At 42.0% G+C, this 21,392-nt stretch overlaps 1 non-coding gene across 1 annotated transcript; it reads right to left on the bottom strand.

Annotated features, from left to right (window-relative positions):
- Window positions 1-1,531: 1,531 nt before the first annotated feature.
- LOC111748858 (U6 spliceosomal RNA) lies at window positions 1,532-1,634 on the bottom strand. Its single transcript, XR_002784312.1, has one exon. It is a non-coding gene; the product is annotated as a U6 spliceosomal RNA (small nuclear RNA).
- Window positions 1,635-21,392: the final 19,758 nt, after the last annotated feature.

Here is a 21,392-nt window from a genome sequence, read left to right as displayed (position 1 = left end):
TGTAGAATACTTCACCTGACCCTGCCTAAATTTTAGACAGTTAGGATACTTCCAGTTTTAACCATTATAAATAACTCTGCAGCAGGTGACACTTCATACACATAAATTAATGTGTACATCTCAAATTGCTTTCTTAAGATAAAATTCTAGAAGTGAAAGAACTGAATCAAAGGATGGGAGTATTTTTTTTGTTGCTGAGGTATAATTCATATACCATAAAGTTCACCTTGTCAGTATTGACAGGGAACTGCCAGAAATTCAGGCTGGTTTCAGAAGAGTACATGGAACCAGGGATATCATTACTGATGTCAGATGGATCCTGGCTGAAAGCAGAGAACACCAGAAGGATATTTACCTGTGTTTTATTGACTGTGCAAAGGCATTCGACTGTGTGGATCATAACAAATTATGGATAACATTGCGAAGAATGTGAATTCCAGAACACTTAATTGTGCTCATGAAGAACCTTTACATAGATCAAGAGATAGTTGTTTGGACAGAACAAAGGGATACTGATTGGCTTAAAGTCAGAAAGGTGTGCGTCGTGGTTATATTCTTTCACCATACCTATTCAATCTGTATGCTGAGCAAATAATATGAGAAGCTGGAGTATATGAAGAACAGCGCATCAGGATTGGAGGAAGACTCATTAACAACCTGCGTTGTGCGGATGACACAACCTTGCTTGCTGAAAGTGAAGAGGACTTGAAGCACTTACTAATGAATATCAAAGACCACAGCCTTCAGTATGGATTACACCTCAACATAAAGAAAACAAAAATCCTCACAACTGGACCAATGAGCAACATCATGATAAACGGAGAAAAGATTGATGTTGTCAAGGATTTCATTTTACTTGGATCCACAGTCAACAGCCATGGAAGCAACAGTAAAGAAATCAAAAGACGCATTGCATTGGGTAAATCTGCTGCAAAGGACCTCTTTAAAGTGTTGAAGAGCAAAGATGTCACCTTGAGGACTAAGGTGTGCCTGACCCAAGCCATGGTATTTTCAATTGCATCATATGCATGTGAAAACTGGACAATGAATAAGGAAGACCGAAGAATTGACGCCTTTGAATTGTGGTGTTGGCGAAGAATATTGAATATACCATGGACTGCCAAAAGAACGAACAAATCTGTCTTGGAAGAAGTACAACCAGGATGCTCCTTAGAGGCAAGGATGGCAAGACTGTGTCTTACATACTTTGGACATGTTGTCAGGAGGGATGAGTCCCTGGAGAAGGACATCATGCTTGGCAGAGTACAGAGTCAGCGGAAAAGAGGAAGACTGTCAAAAAGGTGGATTGACACAGTGGCTGCAGCAATGAGCTCAAGCATAACAATGATTGTAAGGATGGCTCAGGACCGGGTTGTGTTTCATTCTGTTGTGCATAGGGTCGCTATGAGTTGGAACCGTCTCGATGGCACCTAACAACAACAACAAAGTTCACCATTTTAAAGCATATAATTCAGTGGGTTTTAGTGTATTCACAAAATTGTGCAACCATCATCACTATCTAGTTCCAGAAAAAAAAATGGAATGCTTTACCAATTTGCATGCTATCCTTGTGCAGGGGCCATGCTAATCTCTGAATCATTCCAGTCTTAATATTTGTGGGCTGAAGCAAGCACAGTAGGGACATTTTGTGTGTGTGTGTGCTTTAAGTGAAAATTTATAATTAAAGTCAGTTTCTTATACAAAAACTTTTACACACATTGTTATGTGACCCTAGTTGCTCTCCCTACAATGTGACAGCACACTCCTCCTCTACACCCTGTATTTCCCGTGTCCATTCAACCAGCTTCTGTTCCCTTCTGCCTTCTCATCTTGCCTCTGGACAGGAGCTGTCCATTTAGTCTCATGTGTCTACTTGAGCCAAGAAGCATACTCTTCACCAGTATCATTTTATGTCTTATAGTCAGTCTAATTTTTGCATGAAGATTTGGCTTTGGGAATGGTTTTAGTTCTGGGCTAACAGAGAGTCTGGGGGCCATGTCTTCTGGGGTCCCTCCAGTCTCAGTCAGACCATCAAGTCTGGTCTTTTTACTAGAATTTGAGTTCTGCACCCTACTTTTCCCCTGCTCCATCAGGGACTCTCTGTTGTGTTCCCTGTCGGGGTGATCATTGGTAGTAGGAACATTTTTAAGTCTCTTCATAACATATGGTCAAATTGCCCTCTAACAAGAGTATACCAATTTCCATTTCCACCTGGCAATGAATGAGAATCCTGTTTCCTTACTGGAGCACGGGTGGTACATTTGTTAAGAGCTATGGCTCCTAACCTAAAGGTTGGCAGTTCGAATACACCAGCTGCTCCTTAGAAACCCTATGGGGCAGTTCTGCTCTGTCCTGTGGGGTCACTATGAGTCGGAATCAACTCAGCGGCAACAGGTTTTATTTTCCTGCAATTCTGTTGACACATATTAAAAAAAAAATTCTTTGTCAGTATCATTGAAAATGGAATTTTATTGTTTTGTCTCTTTCACCAGTTCTTTTTCCTCTCCCATCTGAAATAAAACTGTTCAGAGATCTGTCATCCACCCTTTTTCTTTTGCATGCATTCAGCCTGGGGAGTCACATCCACTGCCACAGTCTCACCTACCTCCTCTCTGTAGATAATGACCACATGTCCAGATCCTGCCCTAACCTCTTTCTAGCACTGCAGCCCAGACATCAAGCTGTTTTCTGGGCATGCCTCTTCACATATTTTGCCAGCAAACTCATGTCTGAAATCAAACTCATGTCTCCCGAAGCCAGCTCCTGCTCTGAGTTTCCTATCTAGATTAGTGATACCACCACTGTCCCAGGTGCCACACAGTCATCTTATCTCCCTCTTTCCTCCGTATCTGATTAATAGTGCAGCTCCATTGATTTGGTCTCTTAAGTTCTCTTGCACATCCTTCCATTCTTTTCCATCCCCACTGGCATCGCTTTGGTTTCATCTTTCATTTTCTCTATTGCACTAGCTTACTCACATCTCTGCTTCCAGTAATCTCCATGCAATTCATCCTACATATGACTACAAGAATAAAAAAAATTCACTGAGCACAAATCATTGCACCACGCAGGGACCTGGCTACAAGAGTAACCTTCCTGCCACAGTAGTAGGGACTGGGGCCTGGGGACCATGGTTTCAGGGGATGTCTAGGTCAATTGGCATAACAAAATGTATTAAGAAAACACTCTGCATTCCAGTATGGTGAGTGGCCTCTGGGGTCTTAAATGCTAGCAAGTGGCCATCTAAGATGCATCAATTGGTCTGAACTCATCTGGATCAAAGGAGAATGAAGAACATCAAAGACATAGGGTAAATATGAGCCCAAGAGACAGAAAGGGCCACATAAAACAGAGACTACATTAGCCTGAAACCGGAAGAACTAGATGGTGCCCGGCTACCACCAATCGCCCCTCTGACAAGGAAAAAAACAGAGAATCCCTGACGGAGGAGGAGAACAGTGGGATGCAGATCTCAAATTCTCTTAAAAAGACCAGACTTAATGGTCTGACTTAGACTAGTGAGACCCTGGATGTCATGGCCCCCAGACCCTCCTTTAGCCCAAAACTGGAACCATTCCTCAAGCCAAATCTTCAGACAGGGATTGGACTGGACTATAAGACAGAAAATGATACTGGTGAGGATTGAGCTTCTTGACTCAAGTAGACACATGAGACTATGTGGGCAGCTCCTGTCCAGAGGCAAGGTGAGAAGGCAGAAGGGGACAGGAGCTGGTCAAATGGACACGGGGAATACAGGGTGGAGAGGAGGACTGTGCTGTCTCATTAGGGGTAGATCAGCTAGGAGTACACAGCAAGGTGTGTATGAGTTTTTGTATGAGAGACTGACTTGATTTGTAATCTTTCCCTTAAAGCATGATAAGTAAAAAAATTAACAACAGAAGTCCTGGGGTGGAGCCAAGATGGCGGAATAGACAGATGCTTCCGGCAAGCCCTCTTTAAAAAAGACCTGAAAAAAGTGAAACAGGTATATTTTCGACAAACTAGGAGAACAGAGCATCAAAGACAAGCTTAGAAAACAAACAGAGTGGGAGGGGAAGGAAGAAACTGTTCAGAAGCAGAGAGGAGTTACGAGACCTGAATCGCGGGGAGCCCTCAGGCACCATTCCCGGAGCCACGCTTGCAGGCTGGTACTAGCGTTCGGCTGCAGTTTCCTCAGGGAGAAGCAGCCAGCCATGCAGCCTACTCACACCTCTGGAACCAGAAAAGAACGGCGCTCTTGGCAAAAGCTAAGTACTTGCATATATTTTACCATGCCCCTCCACCCCCAAGCCGGCTTCAGCAGCTGAATTCTCTGGGCCTGAAATAGGCATTGTTGAGTGTCTAGAGCCATTCTCCCAGTCAGAGAAGGAAAAAATTTGCATTTGGGGGAAAAGATAATTTGCCAACTCCACTGACCGGGGGAGCTCAGGACAGAAGGGGCTCTTGTCAAGGCATAAATGGACTGTCGACTTTGAGCATCTTTCTCCTCTGCATGGACCTGTGTGGGTCTATTTCAGGAGAATAGGCCCTTGTTGGCAGATTACAACTACTTCAGCTGTGCGGTGGAAAGGTGGGTGTTTGATGTTTGAAATTGCTTTGCCTATTAAACAGGGTCCTCACCTACCCACATCAGGGACCTAAGAACTGGTAGCTCCACTCAGGTCACCACGACAGGGGTCCAAGGATAACTGGTACTTCCCAGTCCTTATGACCAAAAATATTGGGTGTCCATGGTCCATCTGCAGAACCCACGCACCTGCATGTTCTAGGGAACAGGGGCATGCTTTCCTCACAGACACTCGGGGGTGAGTTCTCAACCCCCTGCCTTGTTCAGAGAGTGACCCCCTGCTGCAACCAGATACCAGTACCTACACCAATCACCCCTGCCCCCTAAGACTGTAGGACAGAGCCTGTACCACATACTTGATGATTAGCTACCTGGACACCTGAGCTGAATTCATACAAGAAAAGTAAATGGACTCCTAGACTGATATACTTGATAACAGCTCTAGCCATCTGGGGACAGGACGTCAGAGCTCCAAAGGCAAAAATAATCAAGCTAGCTCACTCAAGCAACCCATTTGGGTATATCAAAACAAAACAAAGCAAGAAGATACAACACAGTAAAAAAGCAACCATTAATTAATACAGTAACTTATAGATGGCTTGGAGAAAACAGTCAATATCAAGTCACATAAAGAAACACAGCATGATTGCCTCAACCAGCTCTCAAAACAAAGAATCCAGGGATCTTCTAGATGAAAGTGCATTCCTGGACTTACCAGAGGCAGAATACAAAAGTTCAATATACAGAACCCTTCAAGACATCAGGAAGGAAATGAGGTAATATGCAGAACAAGCCAAGGAACACACAGATAAAGCAACTGAAGAAATCAGAAAGATTATTCAGGAACATAATGAAAAGTTTAATAAGCTGGAAAAATCCATAGACAGACTGCAATCTGAAATTCAGAAGATTAACAATAAAATTAAAGAAGTAGACAACTAAGTAGAAGTCAGAGGAACAGAACTTAGCAAGCAGAAGCCAGAATATCTGAACTAGAAGATAAATCACTTCACACCAATACATTTGAAAGAAATATCAGACAAAGGATTTTAAAAAAATGAAGAAAACTTAAGAATCATGTAGGACTCTATCAAGAGAAATAACCTACAAGTGATTGGAGTACCAGAACAGGGAGAGACAACAGAAAATACAGAGAAAATTTTTGAAGATTTGTTGGGAGAAAATTTCCCTAATATCCTGAAAGATGAGAAGATATCCAAGATGCTCATCGAACTCCACGTAAGGTAGATGTTAAAAGAAAGTCACCAAGACATATTATAATCAAACTTACCAAAACCAAAGATAAAGAGAGAATTTTAAGAGCAGATAGGGATAAACGAAAAATCAGCTACAAAGGAGAGCCAATAAGAATGAGCTCATACTACTCAGCAGAAACCATGCAGGCAAGAAGGCAATGGGATGACCTATTCAAAAAATTGAAGGAAAAAAACTGCCAACCAAGAATCATATATCCGGCAAAACTGTCTCGTAAATATAAAGGTGAAATTAGGACATTTCCAGATAAACACAAGTTTAGGGAATTAGTAAAAACCAAACCAAAACTACAAGAAATACTAAAGGAGTTCTTTGGTTAGAAAATCAATAATATCAGGTATCAACCCAAGACTAGAACACTGGGCAAAGCAATCAGAAGTCAACCCAGAAGGGAAATCAAAAAAACAAAGCGAGACTAAAAAAAAAAAAAAAAAAAAGCTCAAAACAGGGTAACAGTGATGTTATTATGTAAAAGAAGACAACATTAAAATAATAAAGAGGGACTAAGAAATGTAATCATAGACCTTCCATATAGAGAGGAAGATATGGCAATACGAAGAAATAAAACTTAGTTTTAAATTTAGAAAAATAGGGGTAAATAATAAGGTAACTACGAAGGAGACAACCTATCCTGCTCATCAAAATAAAACACAAGAAAGAAATAGAGACTGAGCAGAAACAAAATCAACAACGAATATAAGGAAAGGACAGTATATAAAGATCATCTATTCAGCACATAAAATTAAGTGGGGGAAAAACTGTCAATGACACACAAAAAAAGACATCAAATGATAGCACTAAATTCATATCTATCCATAATTACACTGAATGTAAATGGACTAAATGCACCAATAAAGAGACAGAGAGTGGCAGAATGGATTAAAAAACAAGATCTGCCTATATGCTGCCTACAAGAGACACACATTAGACTTACAGACACAAATAAACTAAAACTCAAAAGATGGAAAAAAATCTATCAAGCAAACAACAATAAAAAAGAGCAGGAGTGGCAATATTAATTTCTGACAAAATAAACTTTAAATTTAAATCCACCAGAAAGGATAAGGAAGGACACTATATAATGATTAAAGGGACAATACACCAAGAAGATATAACCATATTAAATATTTATGCACCCAATGACAGGGCTTCAAGATACATAAAACAAACTCTATCAGCATGGAAAAGTAAGATAGACAGCTCCACAATACTAGTAGGAGACTTCAACACACCACTTTTAGTGAAGGACAGGACATCCAGAAAGAAGCTCAATAAGGACACGGAAGATCTAAATGCTATAATCATCCAACTTGACCTCATAGACATATACAGAACACTCCACCCAACAGCAACCAAGTATACTTTCTTTTCTAGTGCACATGGAACATTCTGTGGAATAGACCACGTATTAGGTCATAAAGCAAGCCTGAGCAGAATCCAAAACATTGAAATATTACAAAGCATCTTCTAACCATAAGGCCAAAAAAGAGGAAATCAATAACAGAAAAATCAGGGAAAACAAATCAAACACTTGGAAACTGAACAATACCCTGCTCAAAAAGACTGGATTATAGAAGACATTAAGAATGGAATAAAGAAATTCATAGAATCCAATGAGAATGAAAACACTTCCTATCAGAACCTTTGGGACACAGCAAAAGCGGTGCTCAGAGGTCAATTTATATCAATAAATGCACACATCCAAAAAGAACAAAGGGCCAAAATCAAACAATTATCCCTACAACTTGAACAAATAGAAACATAGCAACAAAAGAAACCCTCAGGCACCGGAAGAAGACAAATAATAAAAATTAGAGCAGAACTAAATGAAAGAGAAGAGAGAAAAACAATTGAAAGAAATAATAAGACCGAAAGCTGGTTATTTGAAAAAATGAACAATATTGATAAACCACTGGCCAAACTGACAAAAGAAAAACAGGAGAGGAAGCAAATAACCCGAATAAGAAACGAGATGGGCGATATTACAACAGACCCAACTGAAATTAAAAGAACCATATCAGATTACTATGAAAAATTGTACTCTACAAAATTTGAAAACCTAGAAGGAATGGACGAATTCCTAGAAACACACTACCTACCTAAACTAACACAAACAGGTAGAACAAATAAATAGACCCATAACAAAAGAAGAGATTGAAAGGGTAATCAAAAAATTCCCAACCAAAAAAAGCCCTGCCCTATGCAGATTCACTGCAGAGTTTTACCAAACTTTCAGAGAAGAGTTAACACCACTACTACTGAAGGTAGTTCAGAGCATAGAAAAGGGCAGAATACTGTCAAACTCATTCTATGAAGCAACCATATCTCTGATACCAAATGCAGGTAAAGACTCCACAAAAAAAAAAAAAAGGAAAAGAAAATTACAGACCTATATCTCTCATGAACTTAGATGCAAAAATCCTCAACAAAATTCTAGCCAATAGAATTCAACAACATATCAAAAAAATAATTCACCATAACCAAGTGGGATTCATACCAGGTATGCAGGGATGGCACACCATTAGAAAAACAGTCAATGTAATCCAACACATGAATAAAACAAAAGACAAGAATCACATGATTTTATCAATTGATGCAGAAAAGGCAAAGTTCACACCCATTCATGATAAAAACTCTCAGCAAAATAGGAATGGAAGGAAAATTCCTCGAAATATACAAAGCCTACAGCCAACATCATCTAAATGGAGAGAACCTGAAAGCATTTCCCTTGAGAAAAGGAACCAGACAAGGATATCCTTTATCACCTCTCTTATTCAACATTGTACTGGAGGTCCTAGCCGGAGCAATTAGGGTAGACAAGGAAATAAAGGACATCCAGATTGGCAAGGAAGAAGTAAAAGTATCTCTATTTGGAGATGACATGATCTTATACACAGAAAACCCTAAGGAATCCTCCAGAAAACTGCTGAAACTAATAGAAGAGTTCAGCAAAGCATCAGAATACAAGATAAACATACAAAAATCAGCTGGATTCCTCTACACCAACAAAAAGAACATTGAAGAGGAAATCACCAAATCAATACCATTTAACTTTATCAGAAATGTAAAAGACTTATACAAAGAAAACTGCAAGAAACTAAAAGAAACCTACATAAGTGGAAAAACATACCTTGCTCATGGATAAGAAGACTTAACCTTATAAAAATGGCTATTCTACCAAAAGCAATCTATACATTTAATGAAATTCCGATCCAAATTCCAACGATATTCCTTAATGAGATGGAGAAACAAATCACCAAACTTATATGGAAGGGAGAGGTCCCGGATAAGTAAAGCATTACTGAATAAGAAGAACAAAGTGGGAGGCCTTGCTCTACCTGATTTTAGAACCTACTATACTGACTGCCACAGTAGTCAAAACAGCCTGGTACTGGTACAACAACAACAGATACATAGACCAGTGGAACAGAATTGAGAATCCAGACATAAATCCATCCACATATGAGCAGTTGATATTTGACAAAGGCCCCAAAACAGTTAAATGGTGAAAAGACAGTCTTTTTAACAAATTGTGCTGGCATAACTGGATAGCCATCTGCAAAAGAAATGAAACAACACCTATATCTCATTCCATGCACAGAAATGAGCTCAAAATGGATTAAAGACCTTAAATAGAAAATCTAAAATGATAAAGATCATGGAAGAAAAGATAGGGACAATGTTAGGAGCCCTTATACATGGCATAAACAGTACACAAAACATTACTAACAATGCAGAAGAAATACTAGATAACTGGAAGCTCCTAAAAATCAAACACCTATGCTCATCCAAAGACTTCACCAAAAGAGTAAAAAAACTACCTACAGACTGGGAAAAAGTTTTTAGCTATGACATTTCCGATCAGCGCCTGATCTCTAAAATCTACTTGATACTGCAAAAACTCAACTGCAAAAAGACAAATAACTCAATTAAAAAATGGGCAAAGGATATGAACAGACACTTCACTAAAGACGACATTCAGGTAGCTAACAGGTACATGAGAAAAGGCTCATGATCATTAGCCATTAGAGAAATGCAAATCAAAACTATAATGAAATTCCATCTCACTCCAATGGGGCTGGCATTAATCCAAAAATCACAAAACAGTAAATACTGGAGAGGCTGTGGTGAGATTGGAACACTCATACACTGCTGGTAGGAATGTAAAATGGTAAAACCACTATGGAAATCAATTTGGCGCTTTCTTAAAAAGCTCGAAATAGAACTACCATGTGATCCAGCAATCCCACTCCTTGGAACATACCCTAGAGAAATAAGAGCCTTTACACGAACAGATTTGTGCATACCCATGTTCATTGTAGCTCTGCTTACAATAGCAAAAAGATGGAAGCAACCAAGGTGCCCATCAACAGAGGAATGGAAAAATAAATTACGGCATATTCACGCAATGGAATACTATGCATCAATAATGAACAATAATGAACAGTGATGAATCTGTGAAACATTTCATAACATGGAAGAATCTGAAAGGCAATATGCTGAGTGAGATTAGTCAGTTGCAAAAGGACAAATATTGTGTAAGACCACTATTATAAGAACTCAAGAAATGGTTTAAACAGAGAAGAAAATATTCTTTGAGGGTTATGAGAGGGCGGAGGGAGGGAGGGTGGGAGAGGAGTGTTCACTAATTAGATAGCAGATAAGAACTACTTTAGGTGAGGGGAAAGACAACACACAATATAGGCGAGGTCAGCACAACTGGACTAAACCAAAAGCAGAGAAGTTTCCTGAATAAGCTGAATGCTTCGAAGGCCAGCATAGCAGGGGCGGGGATTTGGGGATCATGGTTTCTGGAGACATCTAAGTCAATTGGCATAATAAAATCTATTAAGAAAACATTCTGCATCCCAGTTTGGAGAGAGGCGTCTGGGATTTTAAACCCTAGCAAGTGGCCATCTAATGCATCAATTGGTCTCAACCTACCTGGATCAAAGGAGAATGAAGAACACCAAGGGCACAAGGTAATTATGAGCCCAGGAGACAGAAAGGGCCACATAAACCAGAGCCTACATCAGCCTGAGACCAGAAGAGCTAGATGCTGCCTGGCTATAACTGATGACTGCCCTGACAGGGAACACAACAGAGAACCCCTGAGGGAGCAGAAGAGCAGTGGGATGCAGACCCCAAATTCTCATAAAAAGACCAGACTTAATGGTCTGACTGAGACTAGAAGTACCCTGGTGGTCATGGCCCCCAGACCTTCTGTTGGCCCAGGACAGGAACCATTCCCAAAGCCAACTCTTCAGACATGGATTGGACTGAACAATGGGTTGGAGAGGGATGCTGGTGAGGAGTGAGCTTCTTGGATCAGGTGGACACTTGAGACTGTGTTGGCATCTCCTCCCTGGAGGGGAAAGGAGAAGGTAGAGGGGGTTAGAAGCTGAGAAAATGGACAGGAAAAGAGGGAGCGGAGGGAGGGAGCGGGTCATCTCATTAGGGGGAGAGCAATTGGGAGTATGTAGCAAGGTGTATATAAGTTTTTGTGTGAGAGACTGACTTGATTTGTAAACTTTCACTTAAAGCACAATAAAAATTAAAAATAAAATAAACAACAATAAAAAAAGGAATAACCTTCCTAAAATACTGCTTTTACCAGGTTGCTCTTCTACTCAGGAAGTTTAAGGCCTCTGTCTTGCCTACTGGATTATGTTAAGTATACGCTTTAACTGGCACTTAAGGCACGTCATGCCCTTGCATCATCCTAAGTTTACTTCCTATGTGCCTAGTAAAAACTGTGCGTGCTTCCTTCAGCATATTCCTGCCTTCTCCACCCCTGTTCACGCAAAACCTGGCATGATCCCTCCTCCAATCTCCCAGATGAAATTATACTGAGTCTTCAAAAATTAGCTCAATGGCTGACCAGAGTCTCTCTGAAAAAAAAAATCTCTGAAGCCTTCCTTAATTCAACCAGCTGTGATTTCTCCTTCTTTTAACTCATTTTGTTAGCAGTTCCTTTATGACACTAGGATATTTTCTTCCATCCCCTATCACACTGTAAATTCCTTGAGCACAGGGATTATGTCTTCTTTACTTTGGCATATTCCATTGTGCCTGGCCTAGTGCCTTAAATGTAGATAGGAGCTCCCTAAATGGTTGAATAAAAAATGGTGAAGACTGCCAACTTTTTTTTTTTTTTTTTTTTGAGAACTACCAATGACTCCGTTTCGGGAATTAATACTGTGCGAAGATCCAGATGCCAAAGACACAAGTGTCGTGGTTTATTCTGCTTTTTCCTTTACATCCATCAGCAAATACTATGGGCTCTTACCTCTTCAAGATATCTATAATCAAACCTCTTTTTTCTATCCCTACTGCTACCTCCGTAGAACAAATCACCATTATCTCTTACATTCAAGAGCCTTTTAAACTGGTTTCCTGACTTCTACTCTTGTTCCCCTAAATTCATTAGCCAAGTGGGATAATGTCAGCCTCTTGCTTAACAACCTCCAGAAGCTTCCCAATGCACTGAGAATAAAATCCAAGCTCCTTTGAAGCCTCCATGATCTGACCTATGTACTGCTCCAACCTCATCTCCCACTATTCTTCCCCTTGTCCACAGTGCTCCAGCTCTGCTAAGTGTTGGCCCTTTCTCATTGTCATGTTTGCTCAAAGCAGAGTAAATGGGTGCTACTTTTTTTTTTTTTTTACTAGTTCTATTGAGGGTCTAGCTAGGGCTTCATGTCTTTAGTAGTGGAGATGACTCAGGATGTGGCCAGTAGTTCTAAGTAAGGGCTTTAGGACTTGACTTTGGGGAAAACTTTTGTGCATTTCATCAGACCCCTGAAAAGCAGTATCTCTAATATTGAGTTGAAGCTGAAGGAGATAATGGATTTAAAGTAGAAGGGAAAAAAAGAAGAAACCTTGTATTTTCCAGCAGCCTCCTTCCTAAGGGATACTATAAATATTACCAAATAGAAAACAGAGCTGGAGGACAAACATCTTCCACCTTCTTTGTCACTTGGGTGTTGGTTTGGAAAATTGGACCTCACAGCAGAATCCTTCGGTTTGGGAAATTGGGCCCCACAGCAGAATCCTTGAGGCCATCTGTTGAGTCAGATGGTTCTCTGAAAACTTGCTGCCATTTTCCCATGTGCTCATCTGAAGTTTCCTTCAGCCCTCTGGTGTTGCACCCTTAGCTTAGAGGGGAGAGAGAAAGCCTTCGTTCATTATGCAGACATACGCAGGAAACCCTAGTAGCGTTAAGAGTTTGGCTGCTAACCAAAAGGTCGACAGTTTGAGTCCACCAGTTTCTCCTTAGAAACCCTATGGAGCAGTTCTACTCTGTCGTATAGGGTCGCTATGAGTCAGAATTGACTTGACAGCAATGAGTTTGGTTTGGGTTCATTAAGCAGGGTTCTTGATGTTCTTGACTTGCTCTCCTTGCTTCTAGCAAGCGGGTAGAAGCTATGAAATATGCACCACACACCTCCTCGCCTTTGGGATCATTGACAAGAAACAATCTATAGTGGTATGTTTTATCAGACTATGCATAGAAGTTGGCCCTCATTCCACTCTGAAAGAAGATTCTAAATATTCTGTTTCTAAAATACTAGGCATTTGTCTAGCTCCTAATATTTGCAAAGCTCTCCAGAGTCATTTTTATGGTTACTTCATTCCAACTTTCCTTGGAAAAAGAAGTGTCCCCATGTTTTAAAGATTTCAGTGTGAAAACGGAGAAATGAAAACAGAAGGTCAAATGTAAAGACCTTTAGCCAGATGAAGTTATCACTCACTACTCAGAAAGCCAAAAGCCACCCACCTGATAAGCCCCTGGGGGCTTGTTCATTTCCACCCTGACATTTCTTTTCTTTCTTATTCCCTTCCTGTGTTCTGTTTTTAGCCAGGGATGGATCCCAGGGTGGGGATGGAGAGAGGGAACCAGCAGATTTACATGAGAGGTGCGGTGAGGTGTGGTGGGGAGGCAGAGCTGGATTCCAAAAGCCACTTCTCCATAAACAACACATCTCTCAGATGACCTAGATTTGAAATTTCTAAGACTGATGAGAAAATCACCATCTTAAAGGTCCTCAAGTTCTCTTTAAAATTTATATATATATATATATCTCCATCCCCTCAGTTAGGTCTTTAATAGGTAAGGGCCTCTGGATGACCAGGCTGCAATGTCCTCAGCTGAAGCTGACTAACAATGGGGTGGGGGTGGGGGGACTTCATAGGCCCATGATGACCAAGCAGCTTTTCCCCTTTTCTGTCAGATAAACAAGCCATGCATTGTTCTGTCCACCATCCTGTCTGTGGACTCCCCTTCCTGCTGAGCCAGCCAGAACAAGCTCTGGCTCCTTCATGTGGGGCAGGTGGAATGTGCTATCTGGGGGGAGTCTGGAAGAGCCACCAAAAGTAAACATAGCTAATCAAGGACACTATTTTGTATTTATCCTTATCCAAACACTTTCAAAAGAGGAAAGACCCTCCAGTAGGTTATGGCCCAGAGCTCAAGCTAGGCACAACCCCTCAAGAAACAGGGGCCATATTTTCCTTCTTGCACTGGGTTAGGGGAGAGCCACGGTTTTCTTCCTGCTTGGCCCCCTGCCAATATCTCCTGGGGGGTCTGCTGAGAGCCAGGCTCAGAGACAAGTAGTACTATCAGAAGATATTGTGGTAAAGGCCAAGTGAGGTAACTAGAGACTGACTTCTTTCAGAATTAGTCTACGTCCCTCCTGTTCACTTCTCACAAACAGCCTTACAAGGACTCTTCTGGAGCCAGCTTTTGGCTCATGTGCCACTTCTGCCTGCGTAGCGCATTCTTCTCTAACCCCTCCCCCTCCCCCCGCCAAGTCCTTATCCTCTGAATGCTTGGAAAAGAAGCAGTCACCTTTCCTTTCCATTTAACATAGGAGGTCATACTTAGTCAGGTTATCTGGAACTCAGCTCTGCTAAGTGGGAGAGTACTTGCCTTTGCCCTCGCCCAGTCCTCAGCCTCTTTCCAAAATCCCAAACTAGCCAAACTGCTCAAGTCCCTCTCTTGTCTTCCTTTGTTCAAGAATTTCTCATGTATGTTGTCTGTGCCCACCTGCTTATCACCTCATCTGGTGACTACCCACATTTCACACTCCCATCCTGGCTCCCTTCCCCATTCATTCCCATGAACAAGTTCGCACATCTAGTCGTACTTCATCAGCTTCACGTGGCCACTGACAGGGCCAGACTGCTGCCAAACTACCCCACTCCCGTCGAGTCGATTCCAACTCATAGCAATCCTATAGGACAGAGTAGAACTGCCCGATAGAGTTTCCAAGGACTGCCTGGCAGATTCGAACTGCTGACCTCTTGGTTAGCAGCCATAGCACTTAACCGCTATGCCACTAGGGTTTCCTGCTGCCAAACTAGTTGCTCTTTATTTGCAAGGAAGTGATCGGCAAGACTCATCAAGCCAGCACTCTTATTGGCAGGGATACTGAGTGGAAGGAGTAAGGCAGTTGACAGTCCAGAAGATTAGGACAGGCTGGGTACCCAGATGTGACAGTTAAGGTCGTGTATCAACCTGGCTGGCTATGATTATCAGTGGTTTGGTAGTTATGTAATGATATGGTCATCCTCCATGATGTGATCAACCAATCAATTGTAAAGGGAGTTTCCTCAAGGATTCGGCCTACATCCAATATATATATGGATGTTCTGGCAAAGCTCACTGGCTTGTTCTGGACCCTGCATCTGGCTTATCATCATCTGATCTCCAGTTCTTGGAACTTGAGCCAGCAGCCTGCCATATTGCCTACCGATCTTGAGATTTGTCAGCCCCTGCAGCCTGTGAACAAGTAGCCTCCTAACTGGCCTCCAATCCTGAGTTCATCATTCCCTGCAGCTATGTGAGTCAAAAGCCTCCAACCTGATGCCTGACCCATGGACTTGTGACTTGCCAACCTCTACAACCATGTGAGCCATTTACTTGAGATAAATCTCTCTATATATATATATATATAAATACACTTCACTGGTTTTGCTTCTCTAGAGAACACAGCCTAAGACATTTGGTACCAAGAGTGGTTTTAGAGAAACAAAATCATAAAGATGAGTTTTCTGAATTGGTTTGCAAATTTAATTAGTCTTAGAGGTGCCGATGACTCTGCCTCTAATGGTAAAGAGGGCACTGCTAATCCATGGTGTGAGGTGGCAATATATCACCACCAATAGATCAAGTATTGGTGAAGAGCAAGGTTCTGGGTGATCACATGTTTGATATTTTTCTGCAATTTTGTCAGAATGAGAAGTATAAGGAAGCTGGTTGGTTGGTCCTACTTTTGCTAGACAAAGTGGTAAAAGAAAGAGATGAGATCAGGGCTTCAGAGTCACAATTCAAGCACCACATAAAAGACCTGAAAGTTGTGATTTGTGCCCTGAAAGAAAGCTTATTTCTTATAGTAACAGAACTAATATTGCCAAAAACTAAACCCAGAGTCTTATTGTAAAAGTGGCCAAATTACAACACTAATTGAATTCCCAACTTCAAATGGTGTCTGAAGGTAAATTAAGGGCATTGACTGGGAAGAAACGAGATCTTGAAACGTGGGATGGAGACATATGGGCAGATAATCAGGAAGCTGGGGAAACTTAGTCCCAAATTTCCGTTGAATCACTCCTGCCAACAGAACCAGCCCTCTTACTCCTATCTGAAGATATCGCTTCATCTTTGTCTGCTAAGCCAGTCACCCAATTAAAGCCATTATTCGTTCTACCCTCGTCTGATGAGATTAACCCAGCTGTGCCTGAAGGGTCTTATCTGAGTCATCACCTGGGGAGGCGTCTGAGTATTGCCTGGGGCATTGCCTGAGGTAGATGCCTTACGAGACATTGCTGAATGTTCTCAGAACACATCCCTAACACCCGTTATTGCTTCTAGACCTATAACTAGACTAAAGCCCCAGCGAGTTCCAAAAGGTGAAGTAGAAATTGTGACCCAGGAGGAGATACACTGCACTCCAAAAGAACTGCTTGACTTTTCTAATATGTACAAACAGAAACCTGGGGAATATGTGTGGGAATGGCTATTAAAGGTGTGGGATAATGGTGCAAGAAAAGTAAAGTTGCATCAGCCTGAATTTATTGATATGGGCCTACTAAGCACAAATTCTTCATTCAATGTTTCAGCTGGAAAAGGCAGGAAAGAATCTAACAGTTTATTTGGTTGGTTCGCTGAAGCATGGATTACAGAGTGACCTACACTAAATCAAGTTGAACTACCAGACCTGCCTTAGTATACTGTAGAAGAAGGTATCCAAAGGCTTAGGGAAATTGGCATGTTAGAGTGGATTTACCAGGTTAGACCCACATACCCACACATGGAGTGCCCAGAAGACACACCTTTTACCACAATGGTGAGAAACAAATTTATGAAGGGAGCCCCAGCATCCTTGAAGACTGCTGTGATTGCTATTTTATGCTACTTTATTTGACAATTGGAGCTGCCCTAACTGAATTAAGACACCTAACTACAATGGGGCTAATTGGACCCAGTGGTGGTAGAAGCCAAGTGGTGGCACTCAATCAAAAAGACAAGGTTGGCGTGGTTACCATAATGGACAGTGGAGTCAAAGCAGTAGTCAGAATAGTCTGACATGTATGGATTGATGGTGCTGGCTGCTTAGTCATGGTGTCCCTAGGAGTGAAATAGTTGGGAAATCTACTAAATATTTACTTGATCTATACCAGCAAAAAAATTCTAGGTCAAGTGAACAGCAGTCTATCTCAAATTGCCAGAATAGAGGGTCATGGCCCCTCAATCAATTCCCATTCTTGAGCCCATTTACAGACCCATAACCACTTGAATGAAGGGAAAGCCGGGGTCCCTTTAGGAAGGACCCAACTACACTGCCAAAAATCTACACTGTTAATCTTTCTCCCATTCTTCCCCAAAGGGATCTATGGCCTTTTGCGAGAATGACTGTTCAGTGGGGAACAGGAAATAGTCAGAATTTTTGAGGATTACTGGATATTGGCTCTCAACTGACACTAATTCCAGGAAACCCAAAATGTTACTGTGGCCCACCAGTCAGAGTAGGGGCATGTGGAGGTCAGGCTATTAATGGAATTTTAGCTCAGGTTCATCTCACAGTGGGTCCAATGTATCCCTGAACTCAACCTGCATTGATTTCCCCAGTTCCAGAATGAATAATTGTAATAGACATACTCAGCAACTGGCAGAACCTCCATATTGGATCCCTGACAAGAGAAGTAAGGGCTATTATGGTAGGAAGAGCCAGAGCCAAGTGGACAGCAGCAGCATTGAAGCCCCTTTCTAGGACCATCCGAAGGACAGTAATGAAGGAAAATCCTCCCAATGGGCAGAACTTCCAGCACTGCAGCTGCTCACTTTTCTTGGAAGGAGAAATGGCCAGATATGTGATTGTGGACTGTGGCCAGTGGTTTGGCTGGATGATCAGGGACTTAGAAAGAACATGATTGGAAGTATGACAAGGAGGTATGGGGAAGAAGTATGTGGATAAATCTCTGTAAATGGGCCAAAGAAGTAAAGATATTTACATCTCACATGAATACTCACCAAAGGGTGAGGGTTTTAATAATCAAGTGGATAGGATGACACATTGTGTGGGAACCAGTCATCTATCTTCCCCAGCACAAAGTGGCCATGGTGGCAGTGATAGGGGTTATGCATGGGCTCAGAAACATGGACTTCCATGCACCAAGGCCGATGAGGCTACAGCCACTACTGAATGCCCAATCTGCAAGCAGCAGAGACCATCACTGAGTCCCTGATATGGTACCATTCCTCAAAGTGATTAGCCAGTGTCATGGATTGAATTGTGTCCCCCCAAAATATGTGTCAACTTGGTTAGGCCAGGATTCCCAGTATTGTGTGGTTGTCCTCCATTTTGTGATGGTAATTTTATGCTAAAGAGAATTAGGGTGGAATTGTAACACCACTCTTATCCAGGTCACATCCCTGATCCAATGTAAAGGTAGTTTCCCTGGGGTGTGGCCTGCACCACCTTTTATGTCTCAAGAGATAAAAGGAAAGTGAAGCAAGCAGAGAGTGGGGACCTCATACCACCAAGAAAGCAGCACCAGGAGCAGAGTGTGTCTTTTGAACCAGGGTCCCTGTGCCTGAGATGATCCCAGACCAAGGGAAGACTGATGCATCACAAGGACCTTCCTCCTGAGCCAACAGAGAGAGAAAGCCTTCCCCTGGAGCTGCTGCCTGAATTTGGACTTCTAGCCTACTGGATTGTGAGAGAATAAACTTCTCTTTGTTAAAGCCATCCACTTATGTTATTTCTGTTATAGCAGCACCAGATGACTAAGACAGCCAGCAACCTGGTGGCAGGTCGATTATATTGGACCACTTCCATCATGGAAAGGGCAGCATTTTGTTCTTACTGGGATAGACATTTATTCCTGGATACGGATTTGCCATCCCTGCATGCAATGCCTCTGCAAAACTACTATCTGTGGACTCACAGAAAGCCTTATTCGCCATCATGGTATCCCACACAGCATCACCTCTGATCAAGAGACTCACTTCACAGCAAATGAAGTACAACAATGGGCCCATGCTCATGGAATTCACTGGTCTTAGCATGTTCCCCATCATCCTGAAGCAGCTGGCTTGATAGAATGATGGAACAGCCTTCTAAAGACACAATTATGGTGCCAGCTAGGTGACAACACTTTGCAGAGTTGGGGAAATGTTCTCCAGGAGGCTGTATATGCTCTAAACCAGCATGCAATATATGGTGCTGTTTCTCCCATAGCCATAATTCAAGAGTTCAAGAATCAAATGGTGGAGATGGAGTGGCACCATTCCGTATTACCCCTCGTTACCCACTTGCAAAATTTTTGCTTCTTGTCCCCACAACCATATGCTCTGTTGGTTTAGAGGTCTTAGTTCCAAATTAAGGAATGCTTCCACCTGAAGATACAACACAGATTCCATTGAACTGGAAGTTAAGGATGCTACCTGACCATGTTGGGCTCCTCATGCCTCTGGACCAACAGGCAAAGAAGGGAGTTACCGTATTGGCTGGTGTGACTGACCCTGACTACCAAGGGAAACTGATTGATGTTGTAGAATTGAGGTAAAAAAAAAGTATGTGTAGAATGCAGGCGATTCCTTAGGGTGTCTCTTAGTACTACCATGACCTGTGATTAAAGACAATGGAAAACTGCAGCAACCCAAATTTGACGTGACTACTTATGGCCCAGAAACCCTGGTGGCATAGTGGTTAAGTGCTACAGCTGCTAGCCAAAGGGTCGGCAGTTCAAATCCACCAGGCGCTCCTTGGAAACTCTATAGGGTGGTTCTACTCTGTCCTATAGGGTCGCTATGAGTCGGAATCGACTCAACGGCAATGGGTTTGGTTTGGTTTGGACTTATGGCCCAGGCCTTTCAGGAATGATGTTTGGGTCACCTTACCAAGCAAAGAACCACAACCAGCTGAGGCGCTTGCTGAGGGCAAAGGGAATACGGAATGGGAGGTGGAAGAAGGTAGTTATAAATACCAGTTATAGTGACCAGTTGCAAAAACGAGGATTGTAATTACTATGAATATTTCTTCATTGTATGCATGAATCATATATTTTTGTTTCTTCACTTATAAAATATAAGATGTAAACAAGGCTATGCATGTTAGTTGTATCATGTTAGGTGCAAGTATGACTTTGTAATTGTCTTTACTTAGAGATTGTGTATGGTTTAAGGAGATGTGTGCAGGTGCTAAGTTGACAAGGGGTGGACTGTGATAGTTAAGGTTGTGTGTCAACTTGGCTGGGCCATGATACTCAGTGGCTTGGCAGTTATGCAATAATGTAATTTGGCAGTTACATAATATTGTAGTCATCCTCCATGATGTGATCTGATGTGATCAGCCAATCACTTGTAAGGGGAGTTTCCTCAGGGATGTGGCCTGCATGCAATATACATATGGACGTTCTGGCAAAGCTCACTGGCGTGCTTTGGATCCTGAATCTGGCTCATTATCACTGACCTCCAGTTTTTGGGACTTGAGCCAGCAGCCTGCCCTATTGCCTGCCGATTTGGGGATTCATTGATCTCCACAGCCTGTGAGCCAGTGGCCTGCTGTCTGATCTGCCAGTCTTGGGTTCGTCAGTCAGAAGAAGCTACGTTAGTTAGGAGAAACCTCCAGCCTGATGCCTGCCCCACAGACTTGGGACTTGCCAGCCTCTATAACCGTGTGAGCCCTTTCCTTGAGATAAATCTGTGCGTGTGTGTGTGTGTATTTCACTGCTTTTGCTTCTCTAGAGAATAACCCAGCCTAAGACACCAGGTGTGAGTAATGACGTGAGAATAAAATGTTTTTCCTGATACTTTTTCAGACCAGAAGCTGAAAGGGGTTATTCCCTAGTGTATTGCTACTCAAAGTGTGGTTATTATACCAGCAGCATTGCATCACTCTGGAGTTTGTTAGAATTATAGAATCTGGACCCCACCTCAGACATACTGAATCTGAATCTGCATTTTAACAAGATCCCCAGGGGATTAGTATGCCTACTAAAGTTTGAAAAGAACTTTTTTAGAGTACTGGATCTGACTTTTGAG

This window comes from Loxodonta africana, chromosome X (genome assembly GCF_030014295.1).
Source record: "Loxodonta africana isolate mLoxAfr1 chromosome X, mLoxAfr1.hap2, whole genome shotgun sequence".
Lineage (NCBI taxonomy): Eukaryota > Metazoa > Chordata > Mammalia > Proboscidea > Elephantidae > Loxodonta > Loxodonta africana.
Note: the sequence above shows the minus strand (reverse complement) of the source record. Positions and strands in the feature narration are given on the sequence as shown.